This window comes from Acomys minous (genome assembly GCF_964271855.1).
Source record: "Acomys minous genome assembly, chromosome: 3".
Taxonomy (NCBI): domain Eukaryota; kingdom Metazoa; phylum Chordata; class Mammalia; order Rodentia; family Muridae; genus Acomys; species Acomys minous.
Genome location: NC_140485.1, coordinates 117774577 through 117796773, shown reverse-complemented (window position 1 = coordinate 117796773; position 22197 = coordinate 117774577). Strand labels below are relative to the sequence as shown.

The following is a 22197-nucleotide window of genomic DNA, read 5'->3' as shown; positions in this document are numbered from 1 at the left end:
AGGAGGTACTCCGAATTCATTTTTTAATTTGGACTAGTGATGTAGTCCAAACTTTTTTAGGTTTATTAATGTGTACAAATGTTTGCCTACGTGTATTAGGTGCACCATGTATGCCACCCAGTACCTGCAGAGGTCCGAAGAGAGTGTCAGATCCCTGGCAACTGGAGTTGCAGACTGCTGTAAGCTGCCATGGGGTCCTAGGGATCAAACCTGGGTCCTCTTCAAGAACAGCACTTGCTCTTAAGCACTGAACCATCGCCACTCTCAACATTTTAAACGCGCCAAGTCACGTGTAGCTAATGGCTACTGCACGTGACAGCACAGACCTGAGCCGACCATCTTCTTCAGTCACTCTGTCCGGTTCCTCCCGTTTATCATTCCCATAATAATTGTCACAGCTTGGAATTGCCCTATCTGTGTCCTTGCCAGGCTATTTTACTTGTTAAAAGGATTTCGGTAAGAAACCGTTGTGTCATTAAATCAGTGGGATCTGAGGGCGGTTTCTGTTTCTCAATCTTTCCTCCTTTTGCTATCTTCTAGGAAGCAGGCTTATCCATAACACTGATCATCCAGGTGGCCCCCCCCTTCCTCACTCGGGCTTTACCAGAGGTAGCCTGTATGGTCTGAACCCTGCAGGTTTCCCAACATGGGACTGATTCGCAGAGAACGTACTCTCTGGTCTACCAAGCTTGCATTTCACTCGAACCAAGCATGAGGAAAATAATACAAAGCAACCTCAGGGATTTTCCTGTCCTCCTCCCATTAAACATTACAAAGGTAGACTGTGCCCTGTTGTAATGTTAGCCAGTGGTTTGTGGTCAGTTGCGTTCCTTGCAAGCCACCGGGAAGCTTGGAGTTCTGGCAATTTCCCTCCATTTCTGCTCTGGGGCAGGTCAGGTTTGTTGATAGCCTCTGTGTGACAGTGGACAATGGGTTCATATCTCTCTGCACTCGCTGACTTTATCTTTAAAAGGAAAATCACAGTCAGAACTTACTTCCTGATTCTAGAGAACGGAACCACGGAGGCCCTCGTGCACAGTCGTGCAAAGCAATGAGAATGACCTAAGCTTGTGTTCAAAGTGTACACAACCAGTCCTAGAGGCAAGTCAGTGCTATAAGCAGAATGGAGAGAGTGGGTGGGCATCATTCCTTCTCTGTCCTGTACATTTGCAGAGATGTTTGGTGTTTAATTGCGTTTAGGGAGAAAGCGACCTGATTCTTCCTACCCTTCCTACCCTTCTTCTTCCCCACTCCTCCCCCCCCTCCCCCGCCCTTGCGCATCTGCTTATCCCTGGCTAACACTTCAGAACAAGCTTAGCTCAGAATTGGCTGAAAACCTAATGGAAGGATTGCCACATTTAAGACTGGTGTGCTTTCGACTTACAGTTCATCCGTTCACTAAAGAGTAGGCCTCCGTTCTCCTCCTGTATATAAGAATTGGGGATGGGAACAGAAGGAAACCTTCTCAGGGGCTTCCATTTCAGCAGGTGGCACAGCCACTGAGCCACAGCTTAATCATTCAGTTAGTCCCGAGGAGCGCCTTGAAGGCAAGGAATGTGGTGTCTTTAGATTGACTTGAGGCCTTTCTGCCACATTCTGTAGGAGAAAGAGGCTTTAGTGGGCGAAGTGGGGTCAGGGATAGTTTTAGACAGTGGGAGAAACAAATGACCTACCGAGGTAGGAAGTGGTCTAGTATCACGAGACTAGGAAATAGTGGCCCAGGCTGGAACCCACGGCACCCCCATGCCAGGGATAATGAAACAGTGCCTACCTTCTACTTCCCTCTTCAAATGGCTGAGAACCTATGGCTGTCATGTTCTGCCTCTGTTCACCTAATACTTGGAGCTTACCTCCTGCGTGGTATGGCAAGCCCTTCAAAGTTTTGACTTTCCCATGTACCTTAGTGGGAGGCCTATAAATCCTGCTTTCTTCTCTCTAAAGTCATCTGCTTGCAGTAGCAGGCTGTGGGCACTAGGGGGCAAGGAAACATTCTCCTACATTTCTTTTGGTAAATCACTAAATGGTAAAATAAGTATATATGTGTGTGTACATATATGTATATATGTATGTATATGTATATACACATACATGGGCTTTGACCTCTGCGTTGAATGAGGAGTTGGGCAATGAAATCACACCGTGTTTGGAGGCCTTTGCCTTTCCAATCTTACTGAAACATTCCAAAAGCAAGCAATCGGATCTTGTAGTGTGTCTCCTGGTCTCATTTACTGCACTCTGTCTCAGTAAAGCCGCAGCAGTCAACAAACACTGTTTGTTAAATCTTGTCACAGTATGGAAAAACAGGGTCTTCAGTATCTTTCCAAGACTGCTTTCAGACAAGAATGAGGGTTGGGAGCAAAACCAGAGACATGCCGGGATCATAAATATGTGATACATATGCAGGCTGATGCCATCTGAGTTGACAAGCCATAACCAGGAGGACACTGAGACTTCCACTTGCAGTTGGGTGTCACTAGGCTTTCGCTGAACTTCTGGAAGCTGTGTTTCCAACACATGACAAATAATAATACCTCTAGGGGAATCAAAAAAAAAAAAAAAACCAGACAAGGCCGCTCATTACTGCAAATTGGTCATGGTCTGGGCGGTGCAAACTTCACACCGATCACATCATAGTGATCGCTGCAGATGGCAGTCCCATGCCAGTCACGAGTAAAATCAAATAATTAGCAGATGTCACCAGTGCCAATCTGTTGGTGTTTAAAAATGGAACAAGTGAATCAGCAAGCTATTTAGGAAAGTAAGGCTGTGCCAATCATTCTGTCATTAGAAGCCTTGTGGAGACAATATGGCCTATGTGTCATCTGGGTACTTCAGCGTGACCATGAGAAACAAAATGGAGACCCCAGTCTCTAGCATAGCTATGAAAACCGGCTATGGCTATAAATACCATACTATGCAGATGCCTTTAAAGCTTCAAACAGTATTTAAAACTAATGACTAAGGCACCGTCTCACCGTTATTATTGCCATCATCACTGTCATCATTAAAAGCAAATGACATAGTTTAAAGGGAGACACAAGCTCTCTTCTATGGATGCCTTGATGATGGGGTATTAATATGCATGGACATAGGAAGCACATAATAAGGAAGTAGACAGGAAGTGACTACAGGAAATGCTAACAGGCACAATAAAAGTAAAGGAGAGTGTCAGTTATAGAAATCTAATGGAACAGCTATAGGACTAACCCTGGGGGGCGGGGGTACCTTCTAAGCATCATTGCATTCACAGGTCACAGCAATCCTGTGGTGTTGGCGTCCTCTTATCCTCGTCCTCTAGTAGACGTAGGGAAGGAGACTGGGTAGAGTAGGGGTCAGGCATGAAAAGTCTCTTCACACTGTAGCGGAGCATCGTTCCCTTTGGCCACTTTCTACCTGCCCAGGCACCCTGCATTTCCGGTGCAGTGTTTGCTGCTTGAGTGGAATGTCTGTGTAACAACAGTATATCTACTGGGTGGATTAGGGTTTTTCTTACGTCATCAATTGTACTGTCCATAACAACAGAATTTGAGGCCACTTCTGCACTTGGTTGTAATCCTGAGTAATTACCCCTACCAAGTCCTTTACCGTGTGCTATGAGCTGTGCTAAGCTTCTCACATGCAGTGGCTATATGGGGTAAATATTATTCCCGTTTCACACGAAGAAGCTGAGGCTCAAGAGAAATTAAGTCACTTTCAAATAGCAACACATCTAGGAAACAGGTAAACATGCCCCTGAACCAGATCTGCCTGCACCCAGAGGCCACACATTCCCATGGGGCTATGCTGCCCAGTTGCTCTAATAAACCCAAAGGTGCTGCATTCGAGGTGGACTTCCCAACCATCTGTCCACGGACAAGATGCTTAAGACTAAAAGTGGTGCCAGGTCCCCCTGCAGCCACACAGATGGAGGTTGAATCAGCCTGCGATGTCGAGGTCTTTGTCATCTTTATCTCCGGGCAGAGCTACCCTCTCCAGGAGGTCTCTAGGCGTGTGAACTGATGACAAGCCTAATCACAGAGGTTGATTAAATGGCTAGACTGTCCCCAGTGCAGAACATGCTGCCAGGAATACAGAGTACTCCAAACAACAAGAGGCTTTCAAAGCTGTCCTGTCACAGTAGTGGATGCTCCATTGTATGAACTTACCCAGGAGTGATGAGAGTAAACCATCCACTCACCCCAAATAGAGCACCAGCAACAGACCAAAGAAACAACCACACCAGTCTCTCTTAGCGAGGTCATGAGTTTAATTGGAGTTTCTTGTGAGAGCATGGAGACGTGGCTACTTACAGGAGAGGAACAAGCGACTACACCACTGAAGAAATCTTCCTTCAGGCAAGAATTGACTGTCCATGAATCCCTATAGAAACAGGCATCCTAAGCCCCCTTTACACTCTACAGTGGAACTTTAATGGTCCCAATCTTGCATAGTTCTCCTCCGGTAATTACAGCCTCTGGGAATCCAGATGGGCAATGGCAGTGTCATGTCCACAGGACAGCATTTCACAACATCAGTAAATGGGGCACTGGCACAGGAGAACCAGCATATTAAAATTTTAGTTATCATCTAACGTTCTTTTGCACACAAAATTCTCAAGTAGAGAGGGAACTTAAGGTGACTTCCTTCAATCCCTCATTTCAGCGGGGGAAGGAAGGGCAGAGACATGCAGTGTGGCAGAATTTCTGAGCTGCGAGTGGGACCTGAGTAGGGAGGGCTGAATCTCAGGTGAGTGCTCTTTCCACAACAAACTATTTCCTCCCTTGGGTGCAATTTAAAAGTGAAGCACAAACTATCTTCCATGACCTTGTTAGGTGATTAAGTTTTTATTTCTTTAGTCATTTATTTAATGGCTTTTCAAGACAGGGGTCTCTCTGTGTAGCTTTGGCTCCCAAACCCCAATAGGTATGCACCACTAGGTCTGGCATGTTCTGATTTTCTTTAAATCCACTTTTTAATATAAGCCCACTTTCCTATTAAGTAGGTCCTAGGAGCACAGAATCAGACACATCATAGGTCTGTCTGACTTGGAACACGAATGCTTGCTGGATAACTAATAGACCTAGCAGAGAAGGAGACGGTGTAATGGAGGTGGTAGAGGGCTGCCCCCTCACACACCTACCTCCACACGCTCTGGAGAGGCAGTGGGTATTTCCCCCCTTGCTCAGCTCAGCTCACTAAGTGATTTAGTTCTCTTCTCTTCCTTCCCTACTAAGTAATCTTAAAGAGAAGTTGATTGGCAGCCTGCTTGAGGCTTCCCACACAGCTATGGAGAACTCCCACCCATCCCTAAAATGAGCCTTGTATTTGATATGCCTTATTTTTCCACTGCAGTCTCACATTTAGGTATCTGGCAGTTCTTAAAGGACAGCGTCTCTCTTTTTTTCCTTGTATAGCATCTAAGCACTGGGTCAATTAAAAACACTGTGAAGGGAAAACAGCATGACACTGGCCCACAAGACAGTATATGAATCAAAATTAAAGGTTTCATTTCTTTTATTTTTTACATGCAATATGTAAGAGTGGGGGTGGGGTGGGTAGGAGGGATGCATGCCATATCTTTCTCCCTAATGGATGCCCTTTGGACCTGAAGCTCTCACCCTGCAGCTGGTTAGGGAACTCCCTGGATTACAGCCAACTGGTATTCTTTCTGGTGCTGTCCTGCCAACGACACAAGTTGTTGCAAGTGCCTTCCCCTTTCTTCTCTGCACTTTTGAAGATTGACATGAGAAGTTTTTCTACTCCCGTTCTCCTTGCCCCACATTCTCCCCGACTGCACAGGGCTTGCTGGCATTCCGATGGCCAGCCTGGCATGCCACCTAAGGACAATTACCTCTGGCACCGAGCCTAGACACCAAGAGAAAGTTAGAATTTTTGGATCCTGACTTTTGTTCTGATGTTTCCTAATAGCACTCACTTGAGCAGAGACAGATGGTTTGCAACTGCCCTGGGAACAGACGTTGCCTGACTTTTTAACTTGACTATTGACTAAAAAGGGCCATGCTCAGCCAAGAACTCTGAGTGGGCTGTGGGGCTGGTTTTGGCTCTCAGAGGTCTGCTAATGACTGTAACCTGGAGGGCTCAATTTCAAAGAATAAGCCATGAAGGGACAGCTCCCGATCCCCAGTGTCAGAGGAGAGGAGCCAATGGTGCTTGTGTATTTGGGGTGTAGGGTGTGAGGCAGGGTGTATGGGACAGAGGGTGTGGGGCAGGGGTGTATGGGGGGGGCGTGTATGGCAAAGCATGTGGGGCGAGGGGCGTGGGGCTTTTTCATGACTGCTAGTGCAAGGTTAGTTACCTTGTAGTTAGAAGATTTCTTTCTGAATCTCAGAGTCACAGGCCTGAGAGGCTGTGTCACAGGTGCTGACCAATGACAAATAAGTGACAGGATCACTGAGTGGCACCCACACATAGGGACGCTTCTGTCTCACGGATCCGAAAAAGATAATGAGTGTGTAGGGTAAGCCTGTGCTCCTAGCACTCAGAATGCTGAGGTGTGAGCACCCTGAGTCAAAGGCCAGCCTGGGCTACATAGTAAGACCCTGACTCAAGAAGCCGAGAGCTGGCGATGTAGCTCACTGGTGACAGCGCTGGCTCTTGAGACTTATGCCCAAACTCTAGAATTTATATACAGCAGCTTTGCCCCTGGCGTGATAACTCTTATGCTTTTAAGTGACAAGAATTTTCTTCTTAGAGTATTGGCCCATTGTAAATCTAGCATTCTCATCCTTGTAAGCAATAAGAGCTCTGAAGATAAACGTCAATTAGTAGCACAATAAGTTGCTTTCAGTGGCATGGTTTTAGTCCTGGCCCACCTTGATATGTTCTTAAAATATCCTACTTTGTAACATTAATGAGTTAATGCCAGGTCATAATGAAAAGGCATATTGCATATGGAATATTTCCATCTGTCTCCCATTGTATATGTCCAAAATAACATTGTTAGGCAAGTAGCCTTCCACACCAATTTCCATGCTCATACAAGTCGGCTCAAATATCTGGACATATGTGGGTGTACATACTTGTACACAGAGAGACGGGGAGGGCAGAGAGAAAGATCACTCGAATGGTGTCCCTTATTTTTTTTTAACTTCTGTAAACACTCCTCCTCTTTAGCCTTGTTGCTTGTTATTTTTTTATTTTTATTTAACAAAATATCAAGATATCTTCCTGAGACAGTATGAGCCTCTCATTCTTTCCAATGGGCACATAAGTATGTCATAGATGACCCAGTCATCCCCAGGCAGGCTGATATCCACCCCCCACCCCCGCACCTTGTAAGCAGCTTCCTGTCTGATCTACTTGGAGCCTGGTTGCTTGGATATCCTCTCATACTTCTATAACTGGAGATGGGTCACATCCAAATTAATGTCACCTACTACCTAGGCACATCCCTTTAAAACTCAGGGAGCTGTTTTTCTGTACTGAGGGTAGAGTGCGTCTTTTCTGGATCCTACTGCCTCTCAGACGATGCTTGTTCTACTGAGAAAATGTAACTTTTACTAGGTAACTGAATTGATCATCTGACTTGGTACTCAAAATACTCAAGTATTTTATGGTGATTTCAAATGTGCCTACATTTGTAGTGTACAGTTTTACCCAATTTCCTGCAACAAGGAAACTCCAGGCTGCTCTTTTGTTTAAGTCACCTTTTTGAGGTTGTGAATCTGTCATGGTGTAAGCTCCATGAGACTGGAGAATTGGGTGACTCAGAGTGACCCTGGCATGTAGCCAGTGACTGCACAAATACTGGCTAAGTGAAAGAAAGTGTACTCTTAAATTTCATACTTTGCATCTCTCTGGTGAGAAGAAAGTTAGGTTCTAACTTAGGCTGTAGCTTTCCTTTTCCAAATGACATCAGGTGACTTGGACAAGGTTTGACTCCAGGGCCTAATTAACTCCCAGTAGTCTGCCTCTGGGAACTGACAAGCTGCGAGCCAGCAGCAGAGGCTGAGCCTCACACACAAGCTGGGAATAGAGCTTCCAGGACAACCTAGACAGGGCAAGTCACCTAAAGCTCTCAAGGCCCTCTACGTGCAGATTTCACAAATCCATGCCTCGGTAGCAACTACCCTGCGATTAGACACAATGGTGGGGAAGACACTGGAGTGAGCTGATCTGGGGGACAAGTCAGGAGGCCCTGACTCCATCCTGGTCTGCAGAGTATTTCAGTGTGCATGTGCAGAAACCGAGAGACTCATATGGACTAGCAATAGTGCTTCTGTATGAAGTGATTGAGCCTGTGGGTATTTTCATTGTAATTAGATAATTCATTCATGTATTTATGTTGTACTGACAATTACAGACCAAGGGCCTGTAGTGACTAACAGCCTCTCTACCACTGAGCTACAGCCTCAGCCGATTGACCATGAGAGTATTTTTAAAATTCTTTTCACTTCTTATTTTTCTATCTGTAATTTTTGGGGATCAACACAAGATAGCTCAGCATTTTCTGAGGTAGAGGTAGAGGTAGAGGCATTTGCCACAGGAGCCTACAATCCTGGCATCCTGAGTTTAATCTCTGGAACCCACAGTGGACAGAGGACTGACTCATAAAGTTGTTCTCTGTCTGTCTGTCTCTGTCTGTCTATCTGACTGTCTCTGTCTGTCCCTGTCTCTCTGTCTCTCCTTCTCTCTCTCTCTCTCTCTCTCTCTCTCTCTCTCTCTCTCTCTCTTTCTCTCTCTCTCTCTGTCTCACACACACACACACACACACACACACACACACACACACACACACACACACCAGAGACAGAGAGAGAAATAATTAATTTCTGGGACTATAAACATTGTTACTCCAGTTTTTCATTTTAACAAATCATAGCAGTTGTTTTCTTCTAGTGAAACGTTCCACTTGAAAAAGTTTTTTTTTAAAGGAAGATAACACATGCTCCCTGAAACAGAGCAATAGCAAGTATGACTCTCATTCCAAATGAGTTGGGAACAAGCCTCTACAGGATTGGCAGTTGTCATGACCTGACTGTTACGGTGACAAGTTCTGTTTCTGACCATTGTAACAAAGTCTGCCTTGTGAATGTGGCAGGTTTTATAGATACCTATCCTCCTTTGCTTAGCCATCTCCATTGGAACAGAACAATTGTGGATGTCATAAAGGTTTGATTACGAGCAGGCGACAGGGAACCACAGACTGCAGTGACTGAGAGCACAGACCTTCCAAACCGGGTGAGCCTCTAAGTGGCTTTCCTAGGACCAGTGCCTCATTTGTGGGATTGCCTCCTGGTCCATAGAGAACCCCTACTGCTTGCAAGTGTGACTAAACCATCATTCTACAAGCTCCTGACCATCATAACCCTGGAAGCATTACATTCTGGAAACTTCTGCATGGTGTAACATATCACATGGGCCCCAGATGGTGGCACTGAATAGGAAACAGCAAGAATGTAGCTACTAAGTGACTGTGGGCATTTGTAGCTCTTGCCTAAGGACCGCGTGCAGTTAGTGGCTTGAGGGAAACCCATGACCCTCATATGGGCTTGGCACAAGGTTAAAGCCCAGTCCTGGCACATACAGTTTTCACAACCAGTGTGTGTCAGATGAATAAATTTGCAGTATAGATCTTCTATTACAGGGCCTCACTGCAAATGCATGCTTCTTGTCAAGTCTCCTCTGGCCTACTTACTGCATATGGATTAGGTGCATGAAATCAAGCCATCTCTTCAGGCAGTTAAGATAAAGTTCTAAAGACAGGTTTCGTTTCTTATCTTTCTGAAAGATGCCTAGGGATAAAAGTCCTCTTTAAGTTCCTAGTTCCCTGACTCTTTTAATAGATAAAATAACAAGCCCAAAAGTCAACGTGAAACACGCACACAGAGAAGCTTGCAGTTCAACACTCTGGGAACAGCATAATTTTTGTAAAAAGCTGCACACACACACACACACACACACACACACACACACACACACACACGTATGTGGACATGGTGGCAGGGAGGGGAGGGGAGGGGAGGCCCATTAACTGGCATCTGGACACAAACAGGAAACCTCTAGAACTCAATAACCTGTCACTTTTTGGGGAGAGTTTTACAATGTCTGAGCTCCCTAAAACAATCCTCTCTGTCCCCTTCCTCTCTCTTGGAGCTTTAAGGCAATGAACAAGTGGAGGAAAACCTAGGGAAGGAGCTGGAAGTGCAGTAGACGGGCTCTGACTGCTATTAAACACCTGCTGTGTGCCAGGCATCTTACATTGGCTGTTTCTTTTACCCCACTAAACTTCTGCCAAGTAGATATTAGCACCACTTTGTGGGTGACGCAGTGTAGCCAGCAAAGGGCGAGAGGTTCACGTGGGCTGCTAAGCGAATGAATATCTGTCTTTGAGCAGCACCCAGCCCTTTCAGTCTTAAAAGTCTGAAGTTTTTCGCTGAGCCTGTCAGCAGTTCAGAAATAGAAACCGTCTGGGTCTTTTTACAGTTTTCTCCTTGGAAGACTTGGTAACGTGGAAGGCCAAGGTTAATCGTCATTTAACCCCCGGAACAGTCTTTCTCTGGCCTCCTCCACCTACTTGGCTGTGGCAATGAACCCTGGAGCTTAAGCAATCCAAGGGCTGTACTGTCTGAGGCTGCCCCAGCTGACTCAACCCTTGTCTGGGTCAGTGTCCTTATTTAATTCTTCCTCTTCTTGGTTTCAGATCCCAGCTCCACTGCGTCCTTTGCACGATGAACAGGTGGCCTTCCATGCTTGCACAGTCCACAACGTTTATAGCAAGTCAGCTCACGATGTACAGTACATTTTTTTTATTGCTCCAGAGATCTATGCTGGCTTGAGTTTTGTACATAAAGGTTAAAGATCTTTCTGGCATGAGCTGGGAAGGCTCTGAATAGTTCCTTTAGTCTGCTTACCTTTTTATTTGTGTTCCTTACCAATGTTCCAGGTTTAAATGGTATGTTTATTTTTCATTTAAACTGCACAATAGCTAACATTGTTCTTATGGTACAAAATTAATTTTAATGAGGTGATGATGTCAGTAGTACATTGGGACTATCCATTTATGGCCATCCCTTTGCAAGTGTTGTATTAATCTTAACTTTCTTTTACTATGGGATCCAAGAAGGTACCATTGATAATTTCATTTGACATCTATAAAAAGTGTTCTTTTTTCTCTTCCTTTCTTTCTCTCTTTCTTTCTTTCTTTCCCTCTGCTTTTGTTTTTAAATAGGGTCTTGCTATGTAGCCTCATTATGTAGGTCAGGCTAGTCTTGAACACACAGAGATCCACCTTTCCTCTGTCTCTTAAGTGCTAAGATTTAAAGGCATGTGCCACTATGACTGGCAAAATTAATCTTTTTAATCCTGGTTTTCAGGGATCTAAGAAAAGGGAAATGGAAGCCACTGATGACTGGCTTATTACCATCATTTTCATAACACTCCTCAGATCAAGTATTTGCCTAAGGACCTTTCGAGTGGATAAGGGGGAGAAGCATATTTTTTCTGTCACATCTATATTTATAATCAGTTGTCAAAAAATTGGTATCACATAGCATATACTTTTATAACTCTCATTAATACAATCAGGCATTTTTCTCATTAATAAAGCATAATTTTATAGATAACATACCATTCCCTTCCAAGATGTAACATTCCCCTGTTGTTGGAAGTTCAAATCATTTGCAATTTGTCCTGGCTGTAAAAAAATTAAATGTAGTTTCACATGAACTTTTAGATGTAGTCACTATGATTATAAATTTCTATTATTACAGGGTTATTGAGTAAATTGTCCAAGGATTGCAAGGAATTGTGGAACATTCTGGAAAAGCATGATTGGGCCAGGCTTGCTTTCTGTAACCACTTTGCTCCTCTCCCTGCTCACTTGCCGTGTTTGGCGGTGTTCCCCTCCCTCCCAGCGCATGCTTTGACCTTCATCCGGAGCAGGGTGCATACTGTGTCATCTTTACTCTGCGCAGCAGCACCTGCATCTTCCTCAGAATCAGCACGTCTGCAGTTGTGATGAAAATGTGGCTTACGCTGAGCATGTTGAACATCAGGTGATTGCTGACCTCTCAAATTAACCGAGTACCGCTTCTCACTAACCTCAATAACATGCTAGGAAGGCGCGTCATGGACCAAGTGTCTCATACCTGTCATCTCTTCTTTCATGTGTAGAGTTAGTATCATGCCTTTTACATACAAGACTGGCTTAACAAGGCATATATGGTGCTTCTCTATGAGTACTCATTGGAAACAGTTTTGGACTTGTTTGTCCATTTAAAACGAACAGTTACTCTGACTTATATTCTATCTACCACATTTAAATATAACACAATTCATTTCTTTATTCTGGGTTTTAGCCTGTTCTTTATCCCTTGCCTAGTTCAAGATTCTTAGATGGTAGCTTACCGATAATAAAGAGGCGAGTGTTCCAGATATCAGATTATTATAACAGGACTTTGACATTGCACTAAGAAAACACGTCATTTCATTTGGTGTATACACAATGTCCTGAACAGTTATTATGAGTAATTAATTTTTCCATGCTGACATAGGAAATTGTATTTGCTCTTAGAAAACTAGCTTCAACCGGCTTATAGACTGACCACAGGGAACAAGTCAAGTGAAAATGAGAGTCAAGCCACTGACCCTTAGAGGTCAGTTTCTTTAAGGTATCTCAACGTAGTTAAACTGGTGCCTCTATTCCTGAAAGGACAGCACTACTCTCTCTGAGAATTCTGATCCCTTAAACACGGAGTTCTGTCCTGGTTTTGCTCATGCCTTGTAGTCTCTGCTGCCTGTCAGCCTGCATGGAGCTCTGCACGTTGGGTCTGGCTGAGAACTCTCTCACTTTCAGAGATATCCCCTGCCTCATGCAGTGGTTTGAACCCAATCTTGTCTGTTCTCAGTTCAGAGCTTTGAAGCCTGTGTAGCGCTTGTGTCATGATGGCACGGACTCCAGTGTTTCAGGTATTCACCCGTGCTACACCTTTTCACTAGGATCACTTTAGTCTAAAGAGGCCACGCCTTTATTCCAGATCATAGGGCTAGAGCTTGAAGTGGAGGTATGTGAACTCAAGGTGTTTGTTTGTTTGTTTGTTTGTTTTGTTTTGTTTAACATTAGACCTATGTCCTTTCCCTTTGAAGGACACTCCTGTCTTCTCCTGCATCTGCTTGTTCTGTTGTTAGGCAGGCACAATGAAAGGAGCCTCAGGGAGAGAAGGGAGTGGTGAATTTAGCCAGTTGGTGCCTCTGGAAATATCGTTGCTAAGAATTATCAAGCTTTGTCAGTGAACAGGCTCTCCACATCTCCAACTACCTTTGAAGAGGTAAAGACCAAAGATATGCAAATTCTCTTTTTACTCCACATAATTTTTCCTAGCTATTCCTGAGATATAATGAATATACAAATTGAGAGGAAATATAGAGATTAAAAACAGCACACACAATCATCAGATATAAGCTCCTTGCCAGCACTTGTGGAGACTACATTGTCCAGTATGGCACAGGCAGGACAATGGAGGAGAGTGGCCTGCATTTACACTCAGCTGAAGTTAGAGAGCAACGCTGGGGATGGTGATGTGGCCTGAGGGGCTGAGCTGTGGAAGAATGTGTGCACAGACAGACAACCTGCTTCCTTAAGCTGCTCATGTTCTTTGAAAGTCTGAGCAAAATGCTGGCTTTTAATGTTTCTAAATTTCATGTTTCCTAAAGAATGTCAAAGGTGATTCTTAAGTTACTATTTCATATTAGTCGTAAAGTCTTTGTGACCACTTGTTCTGAGAGAGGGAGACTTCCGATGCACTGTGTTTCCTGGAGAAGGTCAGTAGGTTCCCTAAGGTAACAGTGCTCACTTGCATATAAGCCCCTTTGAGATCTTCACTGTTATCGTTAGTACCTGATTTTCAAACTAGGAAACAGACCCAACTTGTTCACTAACAGCTAAGTAATATGGTCAGGACTCAAATCCTTGTGGCCCACTGCCAGTACCCAGGTACTTAAATGCCAACTGTCCAGCACAGAGAGTGCTAAACAAGTGGTTAGCGAGTCAGTTGTTTATTGACTAAGAGGCTGGGCTCAAGGTCATAGAAAGGGTTCTAAAGGAGTCTTAGCAATGTTTCAGTGGCATCATAAAACTAAGGAGATAAGGAAGTTGCTTAAGGTCAGGCCTGTGGCTCTGGGAAGCTCTCACAACATTTGAGACATGAGGGCTCTTGCCAGGCATCGTCTCCTCTCTAGCCAGGTAGAGCATAAAACATTTCCTGGTGAAAAATTGCTTCAGATTTCATGAAGGGCTTCCATTGTCAGAGGGATGGCTTGGCCATCTTTCTCTTTTGAGGCTATGCTTAGGGCTCTGACGTGACCTTGACCTTGGCAGAGGAAGGCAGCAAATGGTCCTTACCACAGCATTGATCTTTCCCACACATTAAGCTGTGATTTTAAGCACACCCACACAGAGCTCCAGTGTTTCTCCCTTGTAACAACAGGTAGAGTCAGAGGTCAGTGGTTTTCGTTGGTCCTCCTGTGGGTAGAGTTTTGCATCTCCCAAGGCACAATGGCTTCTTTCTACCCCAATCAGTAAGGCTGTAGTGAGATCAAGTCCACCAGCCAGCCACTTTGCCATATTTATGGGATTTGATTTCCCAGGTCAGGGGGGCAAGGAGAAGCACATTAGGTTGTAGGATATTGCTTAGAAGTGACTCACTTCAGGTTTATTCCATCCACCGTGGCTTCTTCAGTCTAGGCATTGCCTCTCCTGATGTAAGCTACCTTTAAAGGGGTTGGCACTCCTTGATACTAAAATATTGGAATCTTGGACCATTGGCCCGAGTCCTTAGGAGACTTCCTAGTGAGAGTGATCCCACTGTGTAAACAAAATGAGCTAGCAGCTCCCCTCAGTGATTTGGGTTTGCTGAGAAAGATCAGAGTAAGGGATGATATGGGTGGGGTTTGGGAGCATGAATACTAGGAAAAGCTTTCTTCTTTAAAAAACTGGAATGGAGGTTGGCCAGAAGAGTCCAGAAGGGAGGATGTTCAAGCTGAACGCAAGATGAAGGCTACAAATGTCAGAGTTTTGGGCTTTTGACTGTGAACCCTTGATTTTTGGTGTGTGAAGAAATTGCCTGACCACTTCCATTATATTCAAATGTTAGTCAGGGAAAGCTCCACTCTGGACTGCCTGGTGTAGGCATAAGGTTATTGTGTAATTCAAATGCTGATTTCTGTGCCCCCTCATCCCCCCAGCCCCTCACCCCCTGTCTGTTTGCAAGGCTTGTTCTGAGACTCTCCTGTCACAATGTTGTATAAACTCTGCTCCCCAATTGTCCTTTGATATGCCAATAAACAGCTTACAGCCAATCAGCGAACAGGAGAGAGATTAGGGCTGGACTTCCTGTTAGCCAGGGGAAGAGGTCTTAGAGACAAGAAGGTGGGGATTCAGCCACAGGCAGAGGTCCAGAAAATGTGAGGAGAGAGGAGCTAGAGCAGGAAAGCTACAAAGTGTGAGTATCAATGGGTTGTACACTGGAAGGAAACCAAATTAGCTCAGAGGGTTCAGGCTAGAATAATAACTACTCAGTTCTTGTGCTGTGAAGCTTGTTAAAATAATAAAATAAGGTCTCAATCGTTTGTGTGATAGCCAGGTTAAAAGAGAAACGAAGAAAAGCAAATGCAGTTTTTGTAAAATAATAACCTGGCCATTCTATTTTTTTGTTGGCTTCCAAAAGAGTTTTAAAAATACAGTGTGACTTTATCTTGTTAGTCCTCCAAAGAGGGGTTGAAGGGCTGGCTGGCAGCTTTTCTCTTCAATCTGGCTTCAGTGTTCTTTCTTAAATAAATTTACTGAGAACTTAGCACTTAGGGCAGCCCAGGCCAGTGTTTCATGGCATCAGTGCTGTTGGCTGCCAGGTTAGTGTTAAGGGCCCAGGTGGCCTCATCTGCCCTTAATCTTGTTAGCTAATAGATGTGATCTCCCCACTGTGGAGAGTATGTTTTCTTGGCTCCCTGGACAGTACCCTAAGGACTGACAAAACTGGTCACAACCCAGTGTTTGCTAGAGTTGCATGACCAGTGAAAAGCTGCAGTGGACACTCGGAGCTTGTAACAAGCCTGCTCCAGGAAAGCAGCTTTGAACTGAAGAAAGAAACTTGAGAGGGCAATCTTTGATCTCTAGAATATATTTTACTATATCATCAGGGCACCTTCTTTTACTTTCCCAAGGAGAGCGTACATTTTCACAGCTGTGTGGTGCCTGGATCCAAACTAGAGCACTGACATGTTTCTGTCCATCTGAAGATGCTTCGCTGTGATGACATCAGCTACGAGCACAGGTAGAGCATCTAGTGTAAGCAGTGACAGTGACGGCTGGAGAGCACTGGAGAACTAGGCTGTGAAAATCCATCCATCATGCGGAGACTGTGACCCCCAGCGACTCGGCTGTGTTTGCTAACGTCTCTTCTGTCTGGAGGGTCAGCTTTATTTTTAAAGAATGACAAGCTGCACGAGCCTCAACTGGCAATTCTTCACGGCCTGGAAGCATACCAGGATGATGTACCTGTTTGAGAAGATGGTCCCCCGAGTGCAGGGAAAATTCAGCATTATTGTTCTTGGCCTCATTTGTAAGCCACAATATGCCCAGGAGAGTGCTTACTGACAGTCAAGTTTTGTTTCCTGATTTAGAGAATAAAAAGAATGAAATAAACTTGAAGCATATTTTTTTGTGTGTGGAAAAGTTGGGTCATTTGTAAAAGGGGATTTGGCTAGATACATCCAAATAGAAATGCACACACACAGACAGACAGGCACATACAAACACATATAGATACACAGACACACACAATACATACATATACATATATACACACACATACATATATAGACACATGCAGACACAAAGATACTCAGACACACGCACAAAGACACACACATACAGATACAGAGAGACACACAGACACAAAGATGCATGCATGCAAATACAGGCACACAAAGGCAGACACACATACAAATACACAGACACACAGAGAGACACACAAATACAGACACATTAAGACACACATACAGATATACACATACGAAGAAACACACAGATATACACATCCAAACACAGAGAAATACAAAAACATACAGACATACTGACACACAGACACACAACACACACACACACACACACACACACACACACACACACACACACGAGGTGGGGATGGGATTCTTTGCTAATTAATGGAGGTCATTACTCCTTGGGAAGAGGCTTGGAATCCCAGCAAGCATCTCTCTCAAGAGAGAACTTTTGGGTAACTTGTTCAAGGTCCCAAAAAGCCACTTTACTGGGTTGAGGTGAAAATACAATGTTCTCATATCTGCAAAGTGGCTAGCCAAGTGTGGCACACAGTAGGCTAACACAAAACATGCATGTGGATTCCTGCTGACTCACTTGAGCCAGCAGTAGTCATTGGTACTAATTTTTTTCCCAAAAGTAGCAGCTTAGAACCAATTTCTGTATTTCTTCCCAAGTAATTAAAACCACATTAGAACAGGATAAAGCTTATAAATGCTTGAAACTCTCAAAGAATTCAAAAATAAAACAAAACAAAACCTCCAAAGAGACTGGGTTTGAGACAGCTCAGTGGTGAAACATTGGCCTGGAGAAGATTCTTCCAGTTGTTTCTGTTATGAATTTTTCGGAAATGCTGGCATAAGAATGCCCTTTCCACTTAAGCTGCTCACCATGGGCCCTGACATTTCAAAGTCATGTGGTCGAAGTCCAAGAACCTGTTTTCCAAATATCTTTGAAGCAGGACTCTTCGGGAAGTCAGTGTGGATATAGAGTCAAGATGCTCACTTTGCACCACTATACCAAGTCACAAGGTTATTCTGCCATGAGGCAACAGCAGCTGCTGCCGCCATTTAAACCAGAGTGCAAATGATTGATAGACTCACATACACTGAAATGTGCATTAGCACTGAGTCAATTTGGTTACAAATGTTAATCTTCTGGGTGGTGTAAATAAGGTAACCCTTCACCTACCTAAGACTGCCAAGCATGCCCGTAAGCTGCACAATATGCCCAAACTGTAACATCTTCCCCTGGACCATACGCTGACTGGATGCACTCACCTCTCAAGTGTTTCTGATAGTAGACGTCCATGTTTGGGCAAAGACTTAGCTTCAGTTTCTTAACCTATAAGATGGTGGTAGCGATGGCACGCAATCCTTGTTGTAGGTGACGTAGCTTATGTGAGAGTGGAGAGTTCAGCATGGCAGGGGATACACACCGAGAGCTCTGCAGTCACTCCTGCGGATTCCCAGCGTGAGAGTTGACTCAGATGAGAGCCAAACTGTTTTAAGAAGTGAATTTAGTGTGCGTAAGCCACAGCTCTCCACCTGCCTGGTGTTTTAACCTGTAGGCTTGAATGGAGCAGGAAGGGGAAAGTGCCATTAACTGTTCTCACTTTAAATTCCTGGCATCTGTCCTCGCACCCCCTGAGGTCTCCTCTAGCCTAAAACATCCTCCATCCCGACTCCGTGCCAACACGCTCACTGCTACTTCAGCAATTTAGACAGAGAGGAGGTGGGCGATAGCTCACATCAGGGCTGTGTTTTCTTTCCGTAACTAAGAATGGGCTGCTGTACCCCGGCAAGAGTCACCCTTCCCACTCAAGCATTAGAGCACTGTACGGGGAACTAAACCCCAGGCTTTATTTCGGATATCATCAGATTCTTCCTGCAATGTTGCTTTTCAGTTCCAGGCTCGTGGGCACAATGCCATAATGCGTAGTTTAGTCATAATGCTTCCTTTGGTCAGCTATGGAGTCTTTCCTTCCTTTTCAGCACTGACAGTTTTGAAGAATATTATTTTACAGCACAGTCCCCAGTTTCTATTTGTCTCTTTTCTCATGATTAGACTTGAGTTGGATTTTGGAAAGCGTTGCCCAGAAGTGAAGTGGCTTACACACCACCACTGTGGGGGATCCCTGCCAGCCACAGGATACCGTAGAGATGCTGACCTGTCACCTGGCTCTGTTGATATTTGCTCCAGCATCTTTACCCACTTGACTGGCTTATCCTGAGACTTTTTGTTTTCATGTGTTTTGGGTTCTGCCTTGTTTCTATTGCTTTAGAAACTGAATTATAAAATTTTCACCATTCTTTCCACTTCTCTGATACCAGAACAGTGTGGAATAAAGTAGATATTCAATAACTATTTGTTCAATAAAGGCTATATGAATCAACAATTCATGCTTCTCAGTAAAATTTTAAATCCTCTATATTAATTTAAGATGTGGGAATATATCTGATTCATAATTGCTCCAACATTTCAGTGAAATTGTGTTAAACAAAAACTAAAACCAAAAAATATCACTCTGTGTTGCTGTTAATTTAAAGGTAGTTGCTAGTAAATGTTTATTAACAGCCCTATAATTATTACATTGATGGCGAAAATATTACAATGATTTTCTAACCCACTATCAATCAATGAAAACACAGACACCTGATGTATGGTTCACCTGGGCCAGAGCAGATATTAATCCCCTAAACTATACCTCCCATATCTTCCTGTCCCAATCCAATGCCATCTGTGCCTAATAATTTCTCCTGAGTTACCTCTTGTCCATAATCCCAAGCACTTGCTAATGTTTTTTGTCTGGGCCAAATCCTCCATCCACTCTGGCCATGTTCTTCTTACTCCACCTCACCCATGGTGGCCTCCTTCCTTCTCCTCCTCCTCCTCTCTTGTCTCCTCCCCAAGATCCTCTTTCTGTCTCTGACTGCTTTCCTTCCCGAGATCCTGTGTCCCAGAAGTCGGGAAACCTTACTCTGCCTCTTCCTTCTGCCTTGCCCAGCCAATCAGTTTAGGACGGTTCAGGGCAGTAACAAGACCTTGTGAGCCAGCAATTAGCATCAGAATACATCACACCAGCCCCCAACAACTCTGAGCTCCCAAACACCAGTGAGAATATTATTAATGGAAATGGCTCATTTGAAGATGGAAAATACTGAAGCTACCCAAAAGTGCTTTAGTTGACAAAATAATATATCTATATGGCGCAAGACATGGCATTTTGAAATGCACATATATTATTAAGTGCTAAACTAAGATACCTTTATGGATCACATTTTAAAATGAGTTTGTTTTTATGTACATTGGTGTTTTGCCTTCTTATATTCCTGTGTGAGTGGGTCAGGTTCCCTAGAACTGGAGTAACAGTTGTGAGCTGCCATATGGGTGCTGGGAATTGAACCTGGGTCTTCAGGAAGAGCAGCCAGTGCTCTTAACTACTAATCTATCTCTTTAGCTTCCCACCTCACATTATTAATCCCTTAACAATTCTCAAGTGTATATTATTATTATTAAAGTCAATGTGATATAAAATGTATTTATTGAATGTTTCCTCCTGTCTAACTGAATTTTTACACCACCTGAGTAATATGTCCTCAGTCTTCCTTGTGCATTGCTTATGCTCTTCTCAATCTTGAGGCCAAAATAGTATTTTAAGGAAAACATAATTTTGAATGGTTCTGTTACTCAACATATGTTGGAAAACAAATATATGTATATGACTTATTGTATTCCTGAAGCATCATTTTTTAACTCTAGCCCTCTTCTAGGCTGTTGGTATAGCCAAGCAGTGGTCTTCCCTTAGGGCAGTGGTTCTCTTTTGGTTTTTTTTTGAGTGCTCAGATATTTAATAAAGCAGCTTCACTTACTATGTATGTACAAGGTCCTCTGAAGAACACAGGTGACCTGGATGGCACTAGTAGATGATAGTCTTGGCAGGATCTTTTTCCTTGCTCTCAGAAGGCAGCCAGTGGTACTGTGGTGCCGTCGCAGCATCTCAGTAGATTTGAGTCCCCATGGTATGGGCTGAATGAATACCAGGATCTGCCAGGCCAGGCACAGCTGAGATATGTGTCCACTCTACTTTGTCCTTCATCATCCAGGGCTCAAATGGACTCACTTCAAAGAGTCTTCTAGCCCACCTATAGACAAATGGTAGCAAGGGGGAAAGGATGAAGGTCTTATGGGCCATGCCATAGATGTACTGCACCAGGTGACAGAGCAGTATTGAGTCGGCCGGTGAAGGCAAAGGTTTTCTCTCTGGCATCTGGATCTTTAACTATGTTAACAATCTCTTTGGAAACATCTGGGACATATACGAGTTGTTTCACTGTCTTAAAGCACAAAGAAACAAGAGGCACACCGCCAAACCAATGAATATTTGCAAAGTGGTGGAGGAGCCTGTCCTCCCTTCCAAAGATGTCAGATAGCCAATGATGGTGGCTTCAGGAAACACACTTCTCACTCCCTTCCTTCCCACACCTTGTTTCTCAGGCACCTAGAAGTACTCTTCATACTGGCTTTCAGGTGCGAAAAGTGAATGAATCTCTCAGCCCCAGTGTCCTCAAAGTGTCTGGTTTCCAGTCCCGCCCAATAAGATTGATGGCCACGTGGCTATGCTGCACTGTTGCCCCATACAATCCTTGTCTTGCTCGCCCCATTCCAGAAAGATGATCTGGTCCAGGTCACCCATAAGGCAAAGTCACCCATATGTATCACACCGATAAGGTATGATCATTTGTGACCCCGTCCATCCAAGATGGTTGACAACATATTGACGCAGGAATCCTGTTGCTCTAAACATGGTGGCCACAACTCCACTGACAGACAAGCAGCCACCTTTCCAATGAGGTGTGACATTGTGATGAAGCTATGGGGATAGAGCCATAGAACGCAGATGTTGCTGCTGCAGCAGTGGCCGGCTGTGACATTGGCAGTGCTCTGACAACCCTGGAGTGGATGGCCATCACCATCTTCTAGGGTAGCGGTTCTCAATCTGTGGGTCATGACCCCGTTGGGGGGTCACAGATCAGATAGCCTGCATATGAGATATTTACACATTATGATCAATAACTAGCAAAATTACAGTTATCAAGTAGCAACATAATAATTTTATGGTTGGGGGTCACCACACCTTGAGCAACTCCATTACAGGGCCACAGGTTTAGAAAAGTTGAGAACCACTGCCTTAACATGTAGGATTTTGTCCATCCAGCCACCTTTCCTAGCCTTGTTCTCTTTGCTTAGAACACTTCAATCTTCTTCTTGAACACCACTCCTCTTTGCCCCATTTCTTCATAGGGCTAGCACCTACTCCTACAGATAGCACCTCCTCCAGGAAGCTTGCTTAAAACACCTGTTACAGGGTCACATGCCCCTGAAGGTGCCTGTGGCTCCCACACTTACTTGCTCTTCTCAAA

At 44.2% G+C, this 22197-nt stretch overlaps 1 long non-coding RNA gene and 1 pseudogene across 2 annotated transcripts in view; one reads left to right on the top strand and one right to left on the bottom strand.

Moving 5' to 3' along the window:
* The window catches only part of LOC311595145, a 133944-nt gene extending 117309 nt beyond the window's left edge, over window positions 1-16635 (top strand). The window contains exons 3-4 of the long non-coding RNA XR_014778325.1: window positions 10643-10894; window positions 16159-16635. This is a non-coding gene — a long non-coding RNA (uncharacterized lncRNA). The remainder of the gene's footprint in view (window positions 1-10642; window positions 10895-16158) is intronic.
* A 4139-nt stretch (window positions 16636-20774) lies between these two features.
* LOC311593836 (NADH dehydrogenase [ubiquinone] 1 alpha subcomplex subunit 9, mitochondrial-like) lies at window positions 20775-21750 on the bottom strand (annotated as a pseudogene). Its single transcript has one exon. The product of its transcript is annotated as an NADH dehydrogenase [ubiquinone] 1 alpha subcomplex subunit 9, mitochondrial-like (transcript).
* Window positions 21751-22197: the final 447 nt, after the last annotated feature.